We start from the raw sequence: 15,663 nt of genomic DNA on the forward strand, positions 1-15,663 counted from the left end.
AATAAAAATTTATTGCGGTATAATAAATAAATACGTACTATAAAAGTAAAGTAAAAACCATTATGAAACAGTAAATGTGACATTGCTGAGCTAAGGCCTGTTCTCCGTTTCAGGACAAGCTTTGGATCTTGGAGGTTATATACTCAGCACAATAGGTATCATCCGACACATGTAGGTTTCCTCACAATGTTTGCTTTCTTCGCCGATTACGGGACCAATTATTAACATAAATTAATAACCCCATAAAAATTATTGTTCGCTTTTTCAGCTTGAAAACATACTAGTTATTGAGGGTTTAATAATTGATACTGGTATTAATGGTTAAATAAACTTCCCTGAGTCATACCACGGTGATACTGTGCGGTACCACGGTTTGAGATGCGTTGACTCTATTCTACAGCAGAGAACCCGAACAGACAACAGGGTCCCGTTTCAGTTCCAATTTCATTCTAATTTATTATTTTGATTAAATTTCCTATGTACATTATACAGGCAAAATTATTGGGGAAAAATTTTATTTCAAAGAGTAAGCAGCAATATCTTCACACAGAGGGTCCCTTACGCTGGAGGCGGTTGATTATTATGAAAATTATTTCCATTTCTGAACTTTGCCACAAGTATATAACAAAGTAATTTATGTCTCCCCCTGTTAATCGTGGTTCTTTTAAAGCACATATCAGAAACAATAGCCCATTTCGGAATAAACTTTAGGATACACAGATTAAGTAAGAAATATTATTTTAAACGGTCATCATTTGTTTTTTATATGGTTAGCTCACGTTTTAAATTATATATAGAAATCCCTAACTCTGAATTAGTCTATGTATTAAAGTTTGAGTAAAATCTTGTCGTTGTAAATATTTTGATTATGTTTATAATTAATAAATACACCAGAACACAGATATTTTTTATTATTTGTTTAATTTTATAAACCTTATAATCCTGGGGTTAAAATAAAATCAAAATTATATTTACATTATATCGGTGATCGTCATATTGTATTTCTCATTTTACGCGGGAAAACATCGTGTATTAATCTTTAAAGCCATACGACTGACGTTCTGAAATCGATTACGCTTATTTTTAAGAAATCGGATACAATAACAAAATTTAAGTTTATTAAATATATAATTATAATATAAAGGTAACTGCATAAAAAAGTATTTATTTCTATTTCTACCCCTACACCAGCACTACATCATCGGCTTTCGATCATTTAAATTAAAAACCAGATTCAATTTTATTCCTTTTTATATTACCTTTTGATTATAAATATAGTGAAAGAGTGATGACATTATTAATTATATAGTTTATATAATATATATAGATGTCTGCTAGTGTAATATACCGTATATTTCATAAAAATTGTCTGATTTTCAACTATTCTCGTGTGACTATAAAACGTCGTTTTCGTCAATGTTGCAATACATTATAAACTAATTCAAAAGTATTTGAGATTTATAATATGTAGGTCTCAACTTATATTAATTATATCTAAATTAATACTAAAATGTTATACTAATATGTGTAGTATTTTATAATTTAATTCGAATAAAAAATTAAAAAATGTTGGTTACATTTTTATTACTACGGACGCTATAAGTGAACCATTAAATGTGTTTTTTTTTTGCTTACTGTTTAAAAGAAAGTAGTTTAGAATTTAATGAAATTTTAAATTTTATCCGAGAACATTTTTTAATATAAAACTGTTATTATGCAAAAGTCCCTCCGTCGAGTGACACGACGCGCTGTTACTTAGTAATATCGATAGGTAGTTGTTCAACAGAAATTGTATTTTAGAAAATCATTATATTAAGGACTTATAAAATTTCAACGTTATTAAGACTATGACATATTTCTTTTACGTATTCTTCTTGTAAAAATAAGAAGGTAAATGCTTATACGTACGTAGATCTTTTTTCACAATGTTATTCTTGAAAATACTGCTAAGTTGTGCTCTCTCATTTTTGATTATAATAAAAAATAATGATCTTGTTAGGTATGTTAGCCTAGTTAGTTGAACTCCCGGGTTAGGCCTATAAAAATATTTTTTTTGACAAGTAATTCGCCATTAGCAACTCAAAGTTAAAGAGTTAGTAAATTGGTTTTGTGAAATGCCTATAGTTCTGTGCTTAAACTTTTTGATGAGAGAATGAGAGAACTTGTTTAGTACGAAGCTAGCGGCTCAGATGATAATATTTGGCCTCATAAAAACTAGTACGAAGTGGTCAGTGATTATTATTAATTGTTCAATACTTTGACACAGAGGCCTAAAAATTTCAAGGTCATCGGAAAAAAATAATGTTTACTCTAATTAATCACGAAAGGCTCGCAATCGGTCAATTAATTTTGATAAATTATTCACGAGATAATTAACGAAAACAAAAATCAATGTCAATCAAAATGACGTTTTATTAGATGGAGCCATATTTTTCACCAAAAAAATCCCAATTGACATTATACTTTACAATTTTTTACAATTTTTATATATATATATAAATAGTACGGGTGGGCATATGACTACACTCCACCTGAGGTAAGTGGTAGTGGAGCTCATCTTAGCACTGCTAAACCATTTTTATGCGACTACCGTGAAGTAAAGGGATTCTTATTCTGCTTTACCCGTTATTATACCTAAAGTAAGTAAGTATCATTGCCTCATGTGAGAAAAACGATAATGCATTTGAATGGCAAAAATTCCAACTTCTTAGCTCCATAAAACCTAGACTCCAATATTTATTCAACATTAATGTTCTCAATCTTTACGGTGTTGAGACGAGGACTAAATCAGAAACAGGCAGCAATCATGTATTTGCTGCTTGATATTGTTTTCATGCTTTTGAGATTCTGTACCGAAAACAAACTTACTACAAGCAACTACTTCTTTTATTCTATAAGCAACGTATCGAACCAACGAATACATTTTAAAACTACTTCATAAAATCAACCTCACCTGAATAAACACTTTTTTTAAATCTATTCATGTTATTTTTATTATTTTATCACTAATATATTATAAATCTTAGTCTTTATAAGTAAGATAAGCTATGATTATTTTAAATGACCAATTGAAACAAGATTTTTGTATTGATATCTTGTCTAATTAAATAGTATTTAATATTATAATAGATAATATTTTCTTATAAAGCTAATGAAATTATGGCAATTATATGGCATAACTATTGTAGTGCCAAGTTATTACTTTTTTATAATTTCATCACATAGATAAATAAAGAACACGTACGAAATGAAAACGTGTATGTTTTCATTTGAAGGTAACATTCTAAAATAGGTTTGGTACTGGATTACACTGTGAATACCGACACCTATTTTAAAACGTTAACTTGAACGAAAACATACAGTTTTCGCTGTAAAATTATGTGATCACATTTATCGACGGAAAATAATTTTCACTGTCCCCTTCGCAGCACTTGAGACATGCAACATGAGTGCGTGTGTAAGAAAATTTAGAGTTTATTTTTACGAATCAATTTCCCGTAAGGTTTCCCATTTCGTGCAGGAAACACTATTGATTTTAGAATAATGACTATCAGTTAATCGAATGGTGTTATTTTCCAGAGGGCGTCGAGGCATTTTACTGCTCTTTCCTGGAGTAAAATGGTGCCTTAAGAGTTATTTAATGACGCGTGAGGAAAAATATTGGTATTGAAAAACAAAGATGGTCTATAACCTCGTGTCTATGGATTTTTCTTCATCTGTTAGTTTTTGTTATTTAGAACAACTTTCGTGTAAGCGCTAAGCAGACACAGTGTACTTATAGCATTACCGAAAACATTTGTTTATTTGAATACGTAAAATTTTAACTAACAAAGGCTACATTGTTCTATTCTTTAACTATGAAAAGGCTTATATGATCTACCAAATATTACGACTAGTGACTCATGCTTCGTGGAATAAGCTCTTCTATTTGTGGAAGTAGATACTTAACAGACATCCAGGAAATGTTAGCCAACATTTGATATATATATATATATATATATTTAATAATTATGGATAAATGGATTCATTAGATATTGTTTAAAAATAGTTGATATTATGGAATAGCATATATTCTTAATTATACACAAAATAAAATAGTGACGACTTTCTTTCGACAGTTTCGACAGTATGAGTACAGTACATACAATTTAAGATAATAAAGGTCCTCTGCTACATAATTACTTATAGGACTTTTATCCTGAAAAGTAAAGGTTTTGGATCTTCAATCGGTTCGCTAAATGCATGTCAGAATTGCATGCGATACAAGCCGATTTCCTCACGACGATTTGCTTAATGGCCAAGCAAGTGAAGTCATTTATAAACAGAAGTTTATTTAGGTAAATCAAGTAGTTCAGCTCAATTTAAGTGCTGTTTAGCATGATTTCAACCCGCTGTCTTCAGTTGAGATAAATATGTGGATCGCATTGGGTAATAACTGGTGCTCGGCGCAGACGCATAGTTAACATAAAGAAATTTAAAATTAATCTTTATTACAAAACCACTTTTAATCATTCCGTTTCGAAATTGTAATAAAAGTAGCTGCAAAAAAACTTTAGTCTTTGCAATCGTATATCTCATGTAAAAATATCGATTATATCGTTATATGACCTTGCACAGAAAAAAAATGCCTTGTTTATTAAATTTGTAAAATGGATTGCTACATTTTATCACAACAGAATTACATCAAGGATAAAATTATAAAGGAAACACGAAGGACCAATGAATGACTTTGATTATGATTACGGTTTGATACGTATCACGTAAAAATAATAGAATTCAACAGTCTTGTTGTTAATGATTACTATAATAAATAATCCTTCATTATAGAATTAGACGCAATAGTTGTTCTATAAACATAGATTGATATGGTTACAAGCAAAAATACACGCAGGCGAATCTAATATTATGATTATAATAAAAGCAAAATCCTGTCTACTTTTTGGTATAAATATTTTTTGAACATTAACGAAATATTGGATAACAATTCAAAATAAATGTGTAAGTAATATAATACAAATTCAAATATTCACCCTACATAATATCGAGTGAGTAGAAACAAAACGGGCAACGTGGCCTTTAAAAATGTTATCGCGATGTCACGGTTGAACAACTGTCACCTGGTGCTGGTGAATTAATGTCACACTTGGAACTAGAACACTAGGCAAATATCTTATTAAAATATATACAAATGTAAATGCTACATAATAAATTTATAATAGTCTTAAATTAAAACTGTTACGTGTCAGAGTAAAAATTTATTTAGTGCTTATATAATTGCTAACATTAAAGTCAATGACTAAAATAGTTTCAAATAAAACAGGCAAGAGTTACTTCCAAATAAAATAAATCATAATAAAATTATTTTTGGCATTGAACTATCGACACACGTCAAAATGACACGACCAAACATTCCACACCTGTAATATTTCGTGATAATATGCAATAATGGTGTTTATATCTTGTTATACTTTATTACATGGGAATAGGAGCTGAGCGTCGAGCTATAATACACATAAGATCAAATAGGGTTAGTGGAACAAGAAACCACTACACACGCAAACATAAAAATTTGGTGACACGCAGACTCGTGTAAGCAGGAAATAATGCCGAGGGCGTTTTATGAAACTTATTTTTCGGCAATATTTGACTTGCACTCCTCTCATAATATCTACCAAAATTAAGAAATGAAAATGGAAGGAAATATAATTCAATGTTATAAATTTATACTACTAAATATAGTATGTATAGTAGCTATTAATGAAATCATACTTAGGTTAAATAAGTACAATAACACAAGATTATATACGTCATCACGTTATGAGTATATATACTCTCGGCACGCCATTTGACAATATCTATAGATTTTGTTTAATCACATTAATTGTGCGTAGCGTTCTATACATTGTGGGTTATCAGAATAAAAATTGGAGTGGAAAACAAACCCAAAACAGTGTGAGACTATGTTGGATACTATTCACAATCGATTGACGGAACCGAACGTACTTAACTAGACAAATTTTTGCAAAGTTTTAAGTCGTTTAGATAATCAATAATTAGCTAAGAGTACTGAGCCGAGACTAATTTTCTATATCAACAAAATGGTTTTCTTTATCTTCCATTAATCATAAAATTGGCTGAATATAAATATATTCTTATACGATTCGATATAAATTTTATCAACAAGTTAAAAAACTCGCCAAAGAAATATACCTATATTAATTTCGATATGATACACGCAAAAGAAAAAAATAACTTCACAAACAATCAAAGCCTCTTAAAAGATTCGAACAAAGATTGAATTTACACATATAAGAATGAAATTTATACGATAACGAGAGTACTTTTTATTATTGTTGGAAAATTTGTACGCGTTTCTTTGATGTGCCAGCAATCTCGCTCTTGGAAGGCATTCAGGGCACGTACACTTATAATCATGTTCAAGTCTCCCAATGTTTGATAAAGCATCGTGTCTTGCGCGAAAAATAACGTCTGCTATCGCACACACTAATATCGAATTCGTGGTTTTCTGGAAATATTTGACGTTACGCGTACTGAGTTATGGAGTAGACGGTTCGGATCTCTCCATTTAAAGTTTAAAGAATTTGAAAGGCTTACTTATGTCAAATGTTGTAATGTCTGATTTTATATTACCAGTAAACAATTTGTAAAATTTTGCAATAAAAAATATATAAATAAAAATAGTGCTTAAAATAAATACATAGGTTTACATACATTTAATTCCCATTAATAAGACCTCTCCTAAAGAACTTTTAAGGTTTTCAAAATATATATACATAAATATGTTGGAATTTTGGCTCAGAAGAATTCAATATTTTGTGATCTTTTCTCTTATTGTCTTATTGTAATAACGTATTTGTTTTTTTTTGTGTATATGTCCTTATATCTAACGTCCACTCGAAAATGTTCGTATTCGTTCGTTTCAAACTCCAGAACTAATTTTAACTCATTTGCAATTCCCTAAATTACGGATTAAGTTTTTATTTGTAATTTATTTTTAATTTTGTGGGCAGACCAAACCAGATATAAATCAATGTGTTTACAACTGTATACAAATTTTTAAAGAGTCATCATCCATTAAACTGCTTTAGGATATTTTTGTTACCAACTTTTAAGTTACACTACACTATTGTCTCCAACGTATGTTGACATCACATAGTTCAAGCTAATTTTATACAGGTGGAGATCCAGCTTAATGCAATAAATTAGATACAATAATTTTTAAAATAAAATTTAATGCAATAAAATTAAATTTGTAAATAGAAGTTAAAGTTCAAGGTCTGGTAGAAAAAGAGTATTTAATGTAGTGAACGCAAACAGGCAGCGGCGCATTTGATTGGCCAGGATTTACTCGAAAATTGCCCGAATGAAAGCTCAATGAACGTGTCACGGCGAGTAGCTGGTCACATTTGTCTACGTCCCGAATTGTCCGCATTGCCGTCCTATAGTGATGCGAATCTTCCAAATTTTGATCGGTCATTGCAAACTATACATAAAATCCGTGGATATGATTGTTGATAATTATATTGAGGTAACCTATAGTAGTTTTAAAAAAAACATTTAGCTGAAAAATACAGTTGTTTAAAACATAGTTTGACACTAAAATGGAACCCCGTTACTTCATTCTTTTGACCGTCTCCAAAACAGGTTAAAAATATGTATTTTAATTCTTGATTGTGTAATTAAACGGTCCGTTGTAATATTTGAGCCATCTTTTAATTCGGATGAATTCATTCTGAGGGTTCTATGAGATTATACCTTAGTTCCGGACTTGATGGTTTTTATTATTACAAATGCAATAATATGATTTGTGAAGGTTAAATTTCAACTTTAACTTAAGTACGTCTCGTTTAGCTACATCACATCAACCATGTTATTATATCAATGCTACCCAAACTTTTGTCGTAAGCCTCCATTAAAATAAACGTGAGCGTGGATTTAAAGGAACATCACAAATATAATCGGGTCATTTCAGTGCGCCCTCAGTGAGCCAGGGTGCACATTTATTTTGTCTTTTGAGAATAAACTTCATTTAAAAAAGTATTTTTTGCTATCTTTACAAAAACGAAATATATAACAAGTCAAATGACATTTTTAATATTGTCATTGCATAATAATACCGCTTAAATGAAGTTATTACATATACATAGCTGATTGAAAGAGATATCGTTTGGGATTATCTTTCATGTTTATGCTTATAAATTATTATAGCTTCTATCTATATTGCTTAAATACCGAACTATATGTCTTGTATCGGTTAACTTAATTATTACTACATTTAATATATTCATATAAATTTATTCATTTTTCTCGGAGACTGAACTAAGTGTCACCCCGTCACTGTCACGTTTAAAAAAAACATAGAAGGTTCGTAATTTTAGTCATTTGCTCTATCTACTTAACAATAAGAACAGAAAAGTAAAGAACAAAAAAGCTTTTAAATGTTCACAAGAAACACGTATAAAGCTCGAAATGTCCAATTGACCCAAATGGACACAAAATAGTTGAAAGACTCACTAGGTCATTATTCGCTTTGTAACCCGGCAAAAGTGTCAGCACGCTAGACGACGGGCATTTGTCCACATCCTAAGGGCACCGCTGATTTCGGGAGGAATATATTATCGTCTTTCTTGAGAAATCAAGGAGATAAATCGTTTTATTCCGACTTAGCGAGGAGGTTTTTGTTGCAAGGAAGAAAAAAGGACCTTATTTTCCTTATTTATTAGTATTCAATGGCAAATGAACATATTACTTAGATTTGCTGCATAATATGTATAAAATTTGATAGTAAAATAAGAAAAAAAATATTCTATAATTCAGCCTATGCTGCAGTACATACTACTTAGAATTTAAATTCCTGTTAAATATACTAGTAAAAAGCTATTTCTATCTACATTTATGTAAGCTTACAATTTGTTTCAAATACTGTTTCAGCGTATCCTTTATAGTATCGATAAAGAAAAAGTATCAAGATTTTAAATCGAGGCCTAAGAAGACGTAGTTTACGAGACTTTAAAAATCTTTTCGGCGGCCGAGTCGACGCAATCTTTTGCCCCATTTAATCCTTCACGCTCACCGCGTATGGAAATTGGACGTAAAACGAAATATCGTAGTCGGGAATAGTTCCTTTATAAGATTTGTTGTGTCATTTGAGAAGCGCTGGAATGGTTACGACACGTACTGCGAAACTCAGTGACCGTACTTATTTTTGCATTTATTTTTACAATGGCATCAAATTCATAGTTAATCTCTGTTTTGAAAAAAAAATCCAAAATCTTCTGAATCCAAACAATAGAATTTATTAATTGAATCTATAATAATTAATATACATTATTCATATATAATCATTTATATTTAGTATAACGAATGACGGCAATTAAAAGTTCGGACTATATCAATCACTCTTAATTTATGAGTTTATAAATTTATATTTTCACAGTGAAAAATTTTAATGGGTATTTGATAACATAATCTTTTTTATTTGTTTAGGTTATTTTTTTTAATTTTCTTTATACATATGTTTTTAGATACTAAATTGTTTTCCTTTGTATGATTGAAATGTTGCAAATATAATTTTGTTGGGAATTGTAACACCGGACTTTATAGCATTAAAAACGTTCTGCGATTTCAACTTCCGAAATGATAGAACAGTTTTCGTTACAGAACACATAGTGATAGTATGTATTGTTGAATAAATACACATTTTTCAAACACATGAGATATTTATCAATAAAACTTAGGGACTATTCATTTATTACGTAAGACTAGTTTGATTTTCGCTAGTTTTTGACCCCATCCCCCCTTAATATAGGAAAAAATAAGAACCGACCCCCTCCCTCCCTGTTTAATATTTATTACGTAAGAATGTAAAGGAGAAAATGAATACACGTTTGGTTTATTTTACTGTTTATTTTTCAAAGTAACAACTTTTTGAAATGTGTTTATTTGTAATTTAAAAGGTTCTAAAGGTACGCATCCAAGCGAACCTCAGCTATCGCGCGGTTTCCCGCGTTTTTTCAAATAATTTTATTTTTTTTTATTTTACGTAAGAACTATCTCAACTCCTTCCCTAAGACATAAGAGAAAAAAAATGAATGGCCCCTTATCAAAAATTAAATGTCCATCATTTTATTTTTCACATTTAAAATTTTTAGTTTTAGAACAAGTGCCTTATTATTTTGCCTATTATTATTTTCATATTAAAAAAGCGATTTAGAGATCCAAATACAGTTATGTTGTAGTCAACTGACCCTTTACGGGTACCATTGATCTATATTAATATAAATTCGAAAGTAACTCTGTCTGTTTGCCTGTTTGTGTGTCTGTTGTCAACACATCCTTGCCGGGTCAAGGTATCCGATTATGTTATAAAAGCTCACAAATAATTTGAACAAATGTTTAAAAAGTATTAATAAATGTGGCATGTGACTCTGTATTTAATTATATAGATGTTAAACTTGGAGTTATTATTTGTTGATTTACATACAGAATATATAAGTGTCACTGCTTATTATTATTAAAACATGTGCGTATAATCTATGAATTTATGTATCATAAGTTGCTAGATGCGATCCAAGTAAAAGTAAAGTAAATCAGACTGGACGTTTGGACAAATATCTCCTCTCTCTTTTGAAAAAAAAGTTTTTTAGCTTATTTACCAATCACCATGCTGCTCCAATGCGGGTTATTGGATACATGTAGCATGTGGTAGAATCATCCGCCTTGCACGTTTCCTCATAATATTTTTCTTCACCACCGAACACGAGATGAATTTTATAAAGACAAATTAAGCAGTAAGTTCAGAGGTTCTTGTCCGGGGTTTAAACTCAAAATCATCAGTTAATAATCACGTCTTCTGACCACTGGACCATCTGCTCGTTCTTGAATAAAGTAGGTACGTTTTTATTTTAATTTTGAATACAAGCGAAATCGTAAAAGGAAAGTGAAAATAGTTAACGAAACATATGAATGTATCTGGAAATGTGTCTGCGGAATATCGTTTTATTTCGCCAAAAGGCTTGAGGAAAAGAGATAACAATACGCTTTCGCCGATAAGAAAGTCTGAGAAGCCTTCAAAAGTATATTAGCCGAGCCCTACCCGGCCTTTATTTCATATGTCGTTTATCCGAATATTTACCAGTTCTTTTCTTGCTTCGAATTCGTTTAGGGCAAACAGATTAAATTTTATGATAGCTGTTAAAGATAAATAATTATAATATACTAATTATAATTGAGTAAATAAAGTTAATTTAATTATTAAATAATTTGTACACAATATTCATAAAGCTTAGATTAAAACTAGCTTGAATAAAAGTAGTTAAGTCAGCTTAAATATCTTTATTCGAATTTATTTCTTAAAGTTAATTAAAATAACATAAGAATAAAATTTAAATTCTGTAAACAGAACAGTACAGCAGTATGTCGGATTTTTCTCAGTAACTTCTCCATGAGAAAAGACAATTCAAACGATTTTATGAAATATTATTTTTATTTAAAGCCATATATAAACGTAGATTTTTGTTTTCGTTCACCTTTAACACCCCACGCCAATATATACAGATATGCTATGGAATAAAAACTTATTATTTATTATATGGACTTACATAGGAGTACCATTCAAAAACATCAATTAAAAATTTAATGAATTTGAAGCGAAATATAATTTTCAAAAGTTCGGAGCTTATAAAACTATATTAATATCATATTCATATTATAAAAGGACCAAATAAATTATAATATTAAAAATTTAAAATTTAATTTATATTTGAACATCTTATGCTGTTATATATAATAAAAGGACCTACTTAAATAAAGAATATTAATATCATTTTAAATAAAGAACACTTTATCACTCATAAGAAACGTCATGTTGCAATATTGAATTAAATTTAAAGCTACCACCAGTTTTGAAAGCAGATTATACCGGGAAGAACTGGAAAGAAACTTAGTATTTACTCTTTCCCACCGGTTTAATTACACGTTTATATCATTAAAATACAATTAAGTTTATCTACATCCTGTTTGGGATATTAACAAATACTAACTCCACGCTATTTATCTTCAATAGAATCTTGAATAGAATAATATGCCTTTATCAAAATTTTAATGAGATTTACAAACATAACAATACAATACAATACATAACAATCGTTTCACATTTTTTCAGTCATTAGGTAATAATAAATAAACGGTAATAATAAATAATTTATAAACGGCTAAGTCCCGTTTTATATCTGTAATATCTTCGAAAGTATTCATTTAAATTACATGCTGTACAGAGCCATATTGATCTAAATTAAATTCATAATGTGTTAAAGGTACTTAATTGGATAAGGATGAATGCTGTAAAGCTTAAAATCGCTTCGAAAATAAGCCATAATTTCTCGTAAAAAGTAAAGGATAAAAAATGATTATTGCGCGTTATGCCATATACTTAGATAGACATATACCATACTGGACTTTTTGAAGACTTTTTAAGGTTTACAACACTGTCTATCTCGTAGGGTTAAACCAGCGTTTGCAATGTAAGCGCTCCAAACCTCTAAAATCATCAGCGTTTCTCTGCTATATTGTGCATCTATTATACATATAAACCTTCCTCCTGAATCAATGTATCTATTAAAAAAAACGCATTAAAATCCGTTGTGTCATTTTAAAGATCTAAGCATACTTAGGAACAGACAGCGGTAAGCGACTTTGTTTTATACTATGTAATGAAACTGTACGGTAAAATATTTTAAAAGTTGTAAACTATCATGAAGTTGAGTTGAGAGCATAGAAAAGTAAAACATTATACAGCTGCGGTACGTTTGATACTTTTTGGTGGTTTGATGATAAAACCTCATTGTCCATACATATTTATTGAAAACTATCAACTACCTTACACATTAATAATGCTTATTAGAATGTAATCATATTGTATATCAATCGATGCCTGCAATATATGTACATATATAGCAAATTCTAGAAAGTGCAATTTTACAAATAATGTCTGAATTAATTAAAATATTATTTTAGTTCATAGTAATTAGTGTATTATATTAAAAAGGAATGTTTGGTTTGTTTTCTAATTAAATTTCTCCCATCGTGGCCAATCTAGAGGACTAGCTATCTAATTAGGAGACTTTATTACACAATGGTGTGCGTACAAACACAAGTTGATTCTCTATTCTGATGCTCATATACTCTCAAGACTGTCAAAAGGTGGCAATTCGACAAGTACAAAAAGAGATCAGGTTCAGAACCAACCGATACCAGAGTATAACATCGCCAATTTGTTAAATTGAGGCTGTTCTAACGAGTGATTCAGCATGGCGCCTCACACTTTACAAATATCCTATTAAGCAGCTATAATATTTCTGCTGCTGAGATGCCTGATTAGGACGATCCAGAATAATCAAATAAGTGTAAAAGAAAAAGTTTCTTAGTTTTCAATGTATTCGCAAAATTTATTTAAATTTCATATATCACAGATGTAAGTACAAATACAAATTTTAAAATCATGTTTTATTGAAATTTAATTAGGGTTTTTAAAATACATTAAAATCTTGTAATAAGTTAGTAGTATTAATTATGTCCCTGACTTCATTTTATTTGCTAAACGGTATTTGAGATAAGTAGACAACCCTTGTTTGAAGCAAAAAAAAGCATCAATTATATCTTAATATTGCTTATTATATTAAAAAATAAGAATGACCAAGCAATAATATATTATTCCTAGGTTTCAATTTATATGTGACTAAAACAATCTATAGTGTTAACCTGCATTATATTTATTGCTTTTTTATATTGTTAAAATGAAGAAAGTAATTTGTATGAATAATTTTATCCTTATTTAATGAAATATATAAAAAAGTCTTGTCAAGTTTATGTATATATTATTTATTCCTAGGAAAAACTTCTACTATATAGGTGTATAAAAGCGACAAGGAGATGTGGATCGCGTCACTGAGGATTCTCCCAACGAGAGGACTTGAAACGTGACCATCCATACCTCTTGCTTCTGGTTAGCTGACGACGTGTGAAGATACTAGTAAGTACCTACATACTAAACACGTCCTCTGGTTTTTATAGCGTAAAAAAACAGTTTAATTTAAAAACGTTAAAAATATCGTTCTTAGAATTAAATCCTAATCAAATTTTGTAGTATAAAGATAGCTCCAATCATTGATTTTTATACACACAGAGCAAACAGCTACATTATATATTCAATATTTTCAAAAAATACTTTTAGGATATTGTACTCGATGTCATTTGCAGAATATTATTTAAAATAAAAATAGGGTTGAATGCTACGGCAGAACTAAATTAAAGCTGCTTTTAATATTAATAAGGTTGCAACGTCAATAATTCTAGACGAAGTTTTTGCTATTTAAAGCCTTCATGACTGAGTAATTATGTGTCTGATTGCAGAGTTGTTAGATGTTCGCCTGGTGAAAAACGTTATATTGTAGACAAATTATCTTTTAGACTTGTTTATATATATACTGTATGTATATATTATTAACTGTGTCATCATATGTAGTATAAAATATTTTAACTAATCTTTTATCATCATCTGATGATCATTAAAGTACTTTAGAATTACTTAATCCAATAACATCGTGTTTGTAAAACGGGTCAAATAACATATTCTACGAATTGACGATTCTGGTTAGAGTTGTAGTGTAATATAAATGACGATTCGGTCAAGTGGCTAGAGGCAGTCAAGCGTTGAATCTATACAATGAGAACGTAATAATGCTCTGCCATAACATTTTATATGATATCAGAATATATCAAAATTTGAAAGACTTGCGAATAGAATTAATCAAATTTTATATATTTTTTCTGATTTTTACAAAGTAACCATTACGAACGTAACCCACAACTGGACATAAAGATGTCCAGTAGTTGTAGTTCTAGCTACTGTTAATATTGCGGTATTCTGTAAGCTAGAAGATTTTTTATTGTTATTTTAAATATTTAGTGGTCGAAGATTTCAATAAAATCGAATAAAAGATAAACCACTCGACTACACTGCTACTTCTTAAGTTAGGTGATAGAATTATTCCTGATACATTCTAGTTTCAGTTCATGCAATAAGTTAAGGTTTCGTTCCTCTATCTTAGAACATAAAGTTGCATAACGTTTTCCAATTTTGTTAGTTTGGATTTATAAAATAAGAACTTAATATTTCTTTGCTTACTCGATATAAAATCGATTCTTTTAATATAAATGCGAAGCATCTCTGGCATTCGATCGACAGGAAGTAAGTATGTATGTAGTTTCATATGCGTAATAAAAATAAACTATAAAAAACTATTTTTTTAAAAATCGAAGGATTATTCAGAAATTTAAAAAACAAAGTGGTTTGTTTCTTGAGTATCAGACATATAATTCTATTAAATTTTTTAGTTCGGAAATAGCATAAAACTTAAATAAATACCTCGTATAGCGTTGATACATAAAATCACGTTGAATTTCGCTAGGCACCATTTCAATTCGCAGCAGCGGATGGAATACTAATATACAAAATTCATGAAAAGATTTTGAAATAAAAGTTTTTATTCTCCTTTATTCCTGCTTTTTATTTGCGTTTAAAAATATTGAATCAATCGAGGTTAGTGTTGTTATTTTGTTACGTAGAATGAACACTTATTTGAA

This window comes from Vanessa atalanta, chromosome 7 (genome assembly GCF_905147765.1).
Source record: "Vanessa atalanta chromosome 7, ilVanAtal1.2, whole genome shotgun sequence".
Lineage (NCBI taxonomy): Eukaryota > Metazoa > Arthropoda > Insecta > Lepidoptera > Nymphalidae > Vanessa > Vanessa atalanta.